Here is a 12,200-nt window from a genome sequence, read left to right as displayed (position 1 = left end):
TTTCGAAAATAAACTGTATAATTTGTATTAAAATATTATGAAATCAAAGTATAGTGAAAATATTGATTTATATGGATAGAGATACCTTTATTTATGAGATAAGAACTGAAGACTTTTACATACATATGAAATCTATGATGAACTAATTTGACACAAGTGATTATTAAAAGATAATATTTATGGAATTTCTACATTCAGAAAGAATGTTTTAGGAAAAATGAAAGATGAAAGCTATGGAAAAATATTTTAGAGCATGATGGCTTAATATCGAAAATGTATTCTTATAAAGTTGGTGATAACAAAGCAGGAAAACCTATAGGAGTTATAAAATCTGTTGCAAAAAACGTAATTTGTTTTGATGATTTTAAAAATTTTTACATTTCAAAATAAAACACTGTAGAAAAATGAATATAAATAGAAAATTTAAACATTAGTTGTATACTGTTGAATGTAATAATATTGTTATAATTTCTGATTATGATAAACCTGTTATATTACATATAGTCATTATAAACTAAAGCCATATGATAATAGATAATAACAACGATTTCTTATGTGAATTAAACAGTTGTATAATAGATTTACAAAAAATAAACAAATAAAAAAAATTATAAATGAAAAATAAATCAATTCTTACAATTTTTAATGATATGACAATTTTTATTGTGTTTTCATGTTCATTGTACAAACAAATATTCCGCAAAAACATTCAACTTTTTGATAACACCTTTCCTTACATTTTTGATAACTAGGGATTATTTTCTCTTTTTTTGAATGATTTCAGTCACAGTTATGAATATATTTAGAAGGGTTTTTAAATAATTTTGTACAATTTTCACTAATAGACATTTTTATTCCAGTTATTAACTAGTTCTTTTATATAACCATATTTATTTTCTCTATGTTCTTTTTGTTTCCTTTTTGTACTATGTATACTATGCATTTTGAATATGTTTTCTGATGTGTTATTTTTATTTTTTCATGAATTTCTGTTTCTTAATTGCAAATGGAGAAATCATTTTATTTTCACTTCCTATTTATAAAGAACAATTTTTTATAGCCCTTTAGATTTATGCAACTTCAATTATTGGAATGAAAATCATTTTTTATGAAAATCAAGAATTACTTTAAAACTAATGAACAATTACTTTTGTTGTAATATACTTACAATAATATATACAGCACGTATACAATGAAAATACCATTATATCTATCAAACAAATAAATTTCTTTAAATATCTCTTTTACATAAAACCATAATCCAAATCTTCTGTCAAGGCACATTAATGCAGCTGTTCCTATTGCACATTGTTGTGCAATGTAGGTTAGCCTTCACATATCTGCACTTTCTTCCACACCCTTGAGTGCAGCTGCATGAAATCAGTCACAGTATTATTTCTAGAGTAGGTTGTCGTTTCACATGAATCGGTGAGACGGATGAGTTTGATTCCCTCTAGTCCCAGATTCTGGGATCCAAGTTGTTCCCCAGACATGGCTGCACTTGTAAGTAAATTTGGTAAGAGTGGAGGCGTCCTGCATCAGTAGTGGGTGGCAATCAAGAGAGTATGACAGCACTGTCTGACCCACAAGTAGATTACAACATTTAAATCGAATGGCATTTTAGTTACCATCAGGATTCTCTACTGACTTTGGGTAGAGAAACAGTATGACTTTCTCTCCTGCTTTTGCAGTGGTACCAGGACACGAAACAGGGTCGTTGAATACCTGTGGAATGCTATGAAGTTTGGGATAGTTGGTTGCAGTTTTCCTTCCCTAAACAAGGCTGAAGTGCTGTTGCAACCACTTACCCCACGAAGAAATCGTACTGAATTCTTGCATTCATGAACGAGTGAAGAGTTACGTCTATCTTTAGGGCTGTAACACCTTGTTCTGATGATACCTTTTTCTTCCTTCATCTGGATTATCTCTGTGTCGTATTGTGCAAGAGCAATAAGTAGCACAAGAAGATTTACATCTTGACCCACTATAATCACTTGAAGGTTAAATTTTGTGGCATTTATTGCTTTTGCAACAATTTCAACATCTGCCTCGTCACCCGCAAACCTTGTTTCAATTCCAAAACTCTCTAGATTATTACACAAGCTGTGTAATGAACATTTTCTTATTGCTGAGGGTAGTAAGAAAGGCAGACTGTGATTCAACTCATAATGTCTCATCATTAAAGAAAATTTCACGTGAGGTCTGCTTCATCATTCACCTTTGATGTTCAATAGCTTTTATGTTCAGAGCTCTTTTTGGGTATAGTCAAATACAGCAGCAAGATCATTTTTATAATGTCTCTGAATATAGGCTATTAAGACTTTGTAAATGTCACGAAAAGTTCCATTCTTGGGTCATACGAAATGGTGGATAAGAAACGCTCTATCTACAACAAAGATCTTCGATTCATCATTGTCAATATTTCTTTCAGATACTTGACTGAAAGGATTGTACAGTGACGATTTTTTTTTTGTTTTCCTCACCAAACAGAGATATTGGTAAACTTGATAATTCGTACGTGAAGCAATCCTTTAAATCATCTGGTTAATGTAACGTGCAGTTCTTCTCTGAAATAACTGAGCTGAATCTACTTCAGTTACATTTTTGCAAGCCTAACAGTTGACATGCATATTGTCTTAACCATGTTGAATAGCTTAAGCTTCAGAGAACAAAATTTTGTTGACACAGTAACTATTGTTCGAAGAGTTTCTTCACCAACAGACGCAGCTTTGTGGCAGTTTACCTCCTGAGAAGCTACTAACCCAGAACCTAATGAGTACAATTGCTCCATATAAGTAAATTGAGTGTGTTGGGGCACCCAGAGCCGAAATCTTCTGTGAATTTTCTCGCTAATTTCCATCCTCCCACTCCTTAGTTTAATATGTTGATCACTCGAAACCGAATGTAAATTGCAGACCTGTTCTGGGAATGTGATCGGCTGTTGATATTCAGCAAATCCATCGGTTCAGCACTCTATTGGTGAAACCACTTCCGTGTGAAACACCTCCAGCACTCTTAAGGTTCTCCATTACTGTTTCTTCTATCGTCATGTTGGTTCATACTCCACACCAATACTTATCAGAGAGTGGAACTGTGAAGAAGCTGTCCTTGGCTAATTTATCAAACTCCGCGGGTTTCACGGTTTCTTTCACTGTTTCCATGCCCTGGAGGTACACATGACATGCCTTAGCATAAGGAAAGTGCCCAGTTGCATGAAATATTGGGAGCATAGCTCTCACACACTCTACACAGAGTTCCCAATTCCCCATACACTCTGCTCGGATGAAATTCAATGCCAAGATAACAAGCTGAATATGTTGTATCCAAAACTGGGACGTTTCCCTCTTTGCTTAATACAAATTTGTGCTGACAAATTTATTTTTCAGCTTTTAAATTACTTGATCTTTTCCCAAATCGCCCAAAGATGCAACATTTCCAATCATATCGGGAATACAGTCTTTAATATGTCGCTTTTCTCCTCCATGACTGCCATTTCCTCCAGTATTATGGTGGAAAGAGCACACTTGACTGCAGAGTGAGCTTGAATTGCCCTTGCACATGCATGACCAGAAAGTATATAGGGAACAGAAGCTGCAGCATATACAGTCTCCAAAAGTTGAGAGAGTATACTCTCTCTCATTAAGAATCCTATTGCTCCTAGAAAACACATCATCAAGTGGAAGCCTCCTAATCGAATAACTGCATTAGTGAATAGCTCATGCCCTCCATTAGCCTCCACTGCAACTATACCTTTAGCTTTCATACAGCGCAGTTTATCAAACATCATGATAGATGTTTGCTGTGTGGTCTACATACCGTGGTGGCTTAAGTTAAAGCAGTTAAAATAATGGTATAATCTGTGGGTAAGCTGTTGACGAAAGGAAGCGCTACTACATTTGATTGCGTATAAGCTTCTCCAGTTGTGATTTTCTGCATAAAACCTTGCCATGCAGGAATAGAAAGCTGTAAAAACTTTCCAATCATCCAAGTAAAATAGTGATTGGTAGGCACTGTTGCTTTAGAGAATGATTGTTCGGAGTAGACATTTTGCAGAACAAATTCTTCAATTCCAACTCTATTCTGCCTTTGGAATGTTACCGGACAAATTTTTTCGGCACTTGCTGTTTCAGTAGAGTTCGGCATGACAGAGTGTTTCGTTACTTTCTGATGTTCTATCGCTGTCCATGGAGTCACACACCTGATTCCACCCATAGTATGGAATGTATCTTTGCCTGTCATTGTTGCAATACTGAAGTCTGCATTATCGAAAACAAACTGTGAGAATGAATCATGTGAAGTATTTGGTTTTCAGAACTGAATGGCAGAAGTCTCAAATAAAGCCACAATGCTATCTCAAGAGCAGAAACCCATATTCGACACAATTTCAACGAAGGTCTTTGATCCCACTTTACGAACCAAGTACACTGCTAGAGCAAGTTGCAATGGGGACATAAATGAATAAGGCCTGGTAGCTGACACAATCGCATGGAATATTGCTGTACATTTTTTTTAAAGGGGACTGTTCAGTACCTTTCTTTTTTGACAAAACCACACCTTCACAAATTCTTGTAAAGTGGCAGAACACGTAACTTCAACGATCTCTGTCAAGTCATTGGTATCTGGATAATCGGTAATACTGTTAGGAGCCATTCTTATATCTTCATGGGTGACAGCTGCTGCTGCTTCTACTGTTCTCCTTCTCTCATCTTTTTCATTAACAGCTCGTTCATTGTATCACTGATTCAAAAGTTTTTGGCCATTGCCACAAAAACATTCAATTGCAAGATTTTTTGACATTGTAGCAAATAAGATCCCATCACTGAAGTGTTAAGTCAGTTTATTTTTCATAGTTTTTATAGTCATTGTCTCTCCTTCTGGGAGACATTCACAAACTTTCTGGAATAAATCGAGCAGTGAAAATTGACAATCCTCTGACCTATCTAAAAATTTGCACAATTCTTGAAAAGCGGCATCAGAGTTGGTATCTTGAGGGTGGCCTGTTTTTCGAATAGAAGAGGGGTTCGACAATAACTTACCATAGCAGTCTTGATGATAATGGGCTTCTGCAGCTACTAAACACAGAACACTCTTGATGCGTTCGGCAACCTTTCTATCGAAATCATCATCGCGTTTCTCAGCTTTCTCAAGCAGCGTATGTTTCACAGTTAAACACTCCACAGCGTTTGTGGAGAGGTTTTTTTCGTTTCTGCCTCTATATCACACTTTTCAGCACATATGAAACAGTCTTTTTTTTAAAAAAATTGAATGGCTAAGAGAAACAGGATCTCAAATTCTTATCTGCTTGTGCAGCATTCTGATCAATTAGTTTGATTATATTACGTTCCTTAATATATTGGCGTCAACATAACTTATGGACTTTAATCAGTCCAGCGTTCTGTATAACATTATGAGTTCCATCCTTCTGTTCCTTGCAGACCCATATCAGAGTTTCCAAGCCCTTCATGTACTGTGATATCTCTTTTTCCAAAACATATTTATCACAAATAAAACAGGTAGTATAGTGCAGCATTATTGTTTGCTCAGTCCTGACCAATGAAATGAAATTGAGACGAATCACTTCATAACACCAGAAACTGATACTGTCACAAAAGCAGAACTCTCTGGCACTACTTTGACATTTCACAACATTATCTCAACTGAACTGGACAGCGACAATAGGGTGAACAGAAAGGGGAACTTGACGTTTTCATTGTTGGCACGTACTCCTGATTTCAATAATACTGATAGCAAAAGAAATTTCAACAAGTAGAATATATAGGCCACGAAATTTTTCCATACACTTAATTACAGTTTTCATTTAAATACTTTGCTAAGCAACAAAAACTGTGAACTATTAGATTAACAGAATTCTGTTCCAATTCTTATGTCTCAAATACCATTTGTATAAATGAAAACATGCACAAAAGCTTTTTCGTGTACAATTTTGCGAGGAATATATTTACTAATAAGAGCTGTGTTCAAAAAATTAGCCTTTTGGGATATAAATTTAAAATATGGTACAAATTGACTTCTGGAAGGATAGAGGTGGCACTGCACCGCGTCTGCCCGCCCACCCTCCCCCCCCATGAAGAGGAACTATTTTGTTTTTTATTACTATACCCCATATGAGTATTTTCCCAAAGTTTGAAAACTTTATAATTTTTCCCCCATCAGCTGATTTTATTGGGGCAGATGGGCATCTAGCGGGGCAGCGGGTTCCTCGAATCACAAGAGGTCACCAAATGGGCAGCGTAATTTTGAGATCGTCACTGGCCTCTGAACAATGCTGTCGGTCAAAATTCTCGTCAGTCTGATGGGAATATTATGCTGGTTGGCGCAATATATAATTTCATTATCAACAAGCAAAAACTTTCTATCCATCATTTTACCATTTCAGAAGCTTTTCCACCAGCACAAGTAATAAATATAACCTTACATTACATTTTTTAAATACCAGTAATACTACACACTACTGTTTTCGGTGACCGCCGAGATATCTACTTTTTCAGTCTGGAAGCAAAGCAAATACCTTGGTCTCTTCTTTTGCACTTCCAATGTCAATGTGTATCGTATAAAATTCTATGCAGTTTCGAATAACTGTCAAATGTCCCATCCATAAGAACAGTTATATTTTCTCCACTTCTTCACAACCATACACAAGAATTTTTTTGTCAGGTGTAGGCACATCGTCAGGTTTCAGAAAACATATCATCAGCTGATTTCATGTCTACACTCAGCTGAATCTCAGAAGTAGCACTAGGTCTCTGGTTCGTCACAATAGCTTCTCTTCATGCTTTACACAGAGAAGTATAGGCCTTTCTCTTTCACATCTTGAAACTTCTCGTTAGTTAGTTTCCTATGTCATGGGTGATAAGTATGAGAAGTTGTTATGATGTGGAACGAATCAATTTATATTCACATAACACAATATATTGTAAATATTTGCTGATCATTTAATGCAAGTTCTTTTTAAATGATATACCAATGTCAATAATTCCTACCCACCACCTTTTACAAATACTATAATAGATATCCTTGTATGGAGTAGTAGGAGCTGCCAAGAAGAAACTTTTTCATTTTATTTTCAAATTTTACTTTGCTGTCTTTCAGAAGTTTTCTATTACTGGGTAACTCACCAAAATTTTTGATTGCAGCATTGTGTTCTCCTTATTGTGCTAATGTGGAAATCTGGTTGAATTAAGTTGCTTTAGGAGTTCCATAACGTCCTTTTCCCAATTTAAACTCTCATCAGTAGTGACACCTAATGATTTGGAAGTTGCTACACTATTTATTATTTCCTCTCTGTGTGTCACACTTATCAGTCGAGTGGTACATTTTCATGTGCAAGACTAAATATGTTGTGCCCTTTTCAAATTGAAAGTGCAACCATTCGAAAAAACCCAGAACCTTGTGTACTATCTTTTCTGTTGTTGTATGTATGATTAGAATGATTACAACGCTAGTGACATCAACAATAAACTAATCTCATTTGTTGTACATAAAGCTTTAAAAATTCGGAAAACCATCACTGTCTTTTCTTCATGGACTCTCTTCCTGCAGTTGCTATTAATCTGTACACCTGCTTCCTTAGGGGGTAAGAATTTGTTGTAGAGATATGATTCTGCTATTTGCAATTTTTAAATGACCTCAGCACTCCCTCCATTCGGAATTCCTGAACAACTAGTTCACATACTCCATCACATTTTCTGTTCACATGATGACAGCAATGACTGATCTTTGAGAAGACACAGATTTCTTTTCATTTTTGTAACTACTTCCATTACTCACAGTGCATAGAACTCTAGCAGCTCAGGTCTACGAAACTACACAGAAAATAAGGCTGTCGGCGGGGCACTGGCTGACTGATGGTGAAAACACATCCGCTGATTTCCAGTAGTAATCCTCTATATTAATTGTGGCTGTTCTGCAGATAATATCCTCTGTAGTACAGGTGAGTACGTGATGATCCAAGGTAGACGCAATGGGCCAGAGCAGTGACCTGATGTTCGAGTAGATCCCCCTGGGGTCTGTGGCCTGATGTTTCAGAGGAAGGCAAGGCGATCGCTAAGAGCACCAGACACCAACCTCGCTTTTGTCGGAGCTGGCGACTATCAATCGTCTTTGGCGATTTATCTGGTAATAAATATTCTTCAAGATTTATTCACCCGTGAACATGTTTTCGAGGCACTGCAGGCTCATCATCAGATGGACATGTTACAAGAACCTTATGTTGAGGACCAAGTGTAGCTAGATGCAGTGTTGGTGTTGCTGGCGGAAATGATGGAAACTAAGTAATCGGTGACGAAACATTTACGTAATTTTTTTTATGTTTTACATACTTAAAGTGCACTGCTTTTCTGGTCTTCATATCAGAGAGCTTCCTAAAATGTACATTATTAAGCCTGAAACTTACCCTTTTGTATGTAAGGAATGACAGTGCTGGAAGAACTGTTACGTTATTTGATTTTAAAACAGCTGAGCAAAACTCAACGTACTCAGACAGTTTTCTCTATACTTATTCTGATCATCACTAAGTTTACACAATATTTTTAGCGCAATGCAATCTGACTTTCAAAAATCCCTACAAAAGAATGGCCCTGACTAACAAAAATCTATAGCTTTCATGAATCACTTAGCTCACAAAAATCTTTGTTACTTGAACTACTGCAATACAGCGAGCGCCAATACTAGCAGCTAAATAAAAGATTCTAACTACTGAAGGCACTAATTACTGATGGGCATAGTTAGCAAATGAAAGATTTTGATAAAGAACAAACAACATATTTACCTTAATAGTGTTCAAAAGTCACAATACATATATAATTTTGTGTCATCCAATTAAACAAATTTCCTTTTTCTGACAGACACACGTCCAGATCGTGCTCTCATAGTAACCTCTCAAAACTCTGGCATCTCTCTCCCATCTACCACAGCTGGCGGCTCACCTCCAACTGCCCTATGGTACGTGCTGTTCACTTCCAACTGCCCAACGGTACACAAGCGAATATTCCAACAACGAGTACAACCAGCCACTGACTGCACACAATGCAGTCAGCGATTTTCATACAGAGCATTACGTGATGCTACCAACATAAAAACCTAAACAGCCTTCTTACATGGCCCCCATGCTCCCCACAAAAAATTTTACAAATTGTTTTGGGCAGTGGCCAATACTTATTTGCTAAAATGTTTTTGTATTAACGATAACAAATATATCAAATGCACACACTTATTGACACAATGTATGTCAAAAGCAAAAATTGTTCTCACAATCCATGAAGTTAGTCCTGATTATTTATCATGATAGTAATTGCAGTTTTTGCAAAAAGTCTGAGTAGTAAAAGAAAATGCACATGGAATCAGTGGATTTCCACGCACTCTTGAAGAAGTGGCGTTGTCCTTCCAACGGAAGGACAGTGCTGACTCTTGACAGGCAGACAGGTAAGGGGCCACAACACAGCAGAGTCAGTCGAAGTTTTGGATAATATTAGCAAGTAGGTCATCACAGAGCAGACCCACAGTATTTCTTGTAGAGATGATAATGCTGGTGGGCCACCAAAGGTGCAGATCCACTGTAGTCCTTGTAGAGATGGGCAGCAGCCATCTGTTGCGACTGTGCGAGTGCACAATCACCATTGAAGAGTCTTGCAGATAATATAGCAAGTCTATGAAGCACTACTTGTGCACTCACAAACTTTTGGAATGTCCTTAGAACAAGAAATGCTGTCAACCAGTCCCTTGCTAAATTATCAACCCTCGTGTGACCACTAACAGTCTTTTTTTTTAACTTCTCACATATTGTGAATATACTGTGACCAACAGAAATGTGTGCAGGGAAATGAAACCCTACTATATACTTAATTTGAAGAACTGGTGTCTATACAATTACAAATTTATGGCATAAGAATGGATTTATAAAGGTACAGAAAACATAATTAAAGAACATTATAACACAGATAACATTTGTAGTAATACAGGCTTTATAAAAGAATAGAAATAAACATATACATCCATGTTACAGGAATTATGACATAAGTAAATAAATATAAAAAATGAGAATATCTTCTGAAAGATTAACTTCACACAATAGCATTAAAAACATAACATAATAAATAATCTCTAGACATCTTTGCAAAGTAAAGAACATCGTATCAATGCAAATTATATTTGAGGATAACAATATTCTTCATCATAATGAATGTAGCTTAGTATTAAAAAAATTCTGCAACATAACTCTTATCATCTAAACATACAAAGACAGGAAGAACACAAATACATAAGGATACACAAACACATGGCAGAATAACACAAAAGGAAAGGACAGGGTTCTTTTTCAGTGTAATATTTGGTACTGCAGTTGAACCCAAAACCTCATTTCATATATCTCTCCTCTTATTTCAACATTTGTTCCTGCAAGAAAGATCCTATCTAAGTACGCTTTCTGTATTTATATGTTCACACATTTCTTACCTCATTGTTTATTTTCCATTAGCTTATCTCAAAATTTGTTTCCAAGAAAATCCTATCTAAACCTGTTGTCCCTAAACCCTACTTCTTTGTTCGTATCCTCTTTCAAAATAATTATTCTTCATTGTACACTACTTTTTTGGCCAAACCTTTTTCTTATAGCTTCTCAATGCATTTCTTCCCATTTATCACAACTCATTCTCTTATATAGCCTACCCCCTTTTAAGCTAACTTAAATCTACTGAGCTCAGACACATAAACTAAGGGCCAAGGCAATGCCACAGCACAAACATTGACACAAACAAGAACGAGAAAAAATGCAATGTGACACAGCAAGCCTCAGTATACCTACATTAGCAAAGCAAATCCAACATTACAACTAATATGAGCCAATGTACAGAAAAGAAATCAGTAGTAAAACAGGCTTAGCAGGGTAATACAGAGTGAAATTCAGTAGAACTATGCCTTGAAAACAGCAGCAACAACATGACAAAGCTCAAGTAGAAAAAATATTACAGTAAAGATAGCCGTGCCTAATACCTATGTCACATCTTAACACTAGAGTGATGCATCACGATACCTTACTCCACCAAAGGGTTATGAAGTCATTGAAAAGATTATGTATGCAATTCCAGTGAAGAGAAATGTCTATTTGTGCTCCCTTTTTTAAGAAAGTAGATCATAAAATTATTATTTGGTGCATCTGTAAACAGAAAATATTTACATTAGTACATAAATTAAATTTTTCTTTAACCAATGCTGCAGCACAGCTAGAAACTAGATATTGAACAAAATGAGCAAGTATATATGTAAAGCAACAGATGAAACACCATTCACTACTAATATGTCATCTCCTAAGGGGAAAAAAAACTCTCAACTAGAAAGAAACTAGTCATAATCAGGTGTGTAGACGTAAAAGATTTCTCATCATTTCATTAGGCATTTCAGTAAATATCAGAAATGACGAGCTCCAAAGTGTACTCATATGTCTTCAAGATTGACCATGTCGTATATGCTATTCTTTCTACAAAGAAATGTCAATAGCGAGGTTAATGGCGTCTTTTTTTCTCCACCTGTGCCTCTGAAAGGCACACACTAATGGCTTTTTTTTTTCAGGCGACTGTTGTGCAGCTGAGCGCCCATAATGCATTACATCAAGGTCACCTACCTTCTTTATTGAAACATTTACGACAGCAGTTTCCACTACAGTGACAGTCTCATAAAATAAAAAAAGTTCACAGGTTGGAAATTTACATTATAAGAATGTAGAAACAAAATCTCATATATAATAGTGTCCAAAATTTCTGTTAGCATAGTGGTACTCGCATTCATGCATGCACACACATTTCATAACTCAAAGTACGATTCTTGGTTTCTAACACCCTTCTCACAAACCAGAGTCCCTAACCTCTACTCATTATTCATATACATATGAATACATGATCACATTACTCATACAGCATCATCTTATTGATCATAAGCACACCTCAACAGCATAATACACATCGTCGTCGTAGTAACATCATCATAACAGATCAATCACATCTCAAAATCGTCATAGTTTCTTTCAGTAATTTCAAAACTTAAAAAAACTTCTCTGCTCGTTTCAGTAGTGTCATCTACCTCAAACATACTTCAAAAATCATTGTCCCATACCAAATACATCATTCAAAGCTCTCACAGTATCACAATGGTTCCAAAACAATATTAACAGTTCACAAAGTACAGAAAAA

The sequence above is a fragment of the Schistocerca serialis genome, chromosome 1 (genome assembly GCF_023864345.2).
Source record: "Schistocerca serialis cubense isolate TAMUIC-IGC-003099 chromosome 1, iqSchSeri2.2, whole genome shotgun sequence".
Taxonomy (NCBI): domain Eukaryota; kingdom Metazoa; phylum Arthropoda; class Insecta; order Orthoptera; family Acrididae; genus Schistocerca; species Schistocerca serialis.
Note: the sequence above shows the minus strand (reverse complement) of the source record.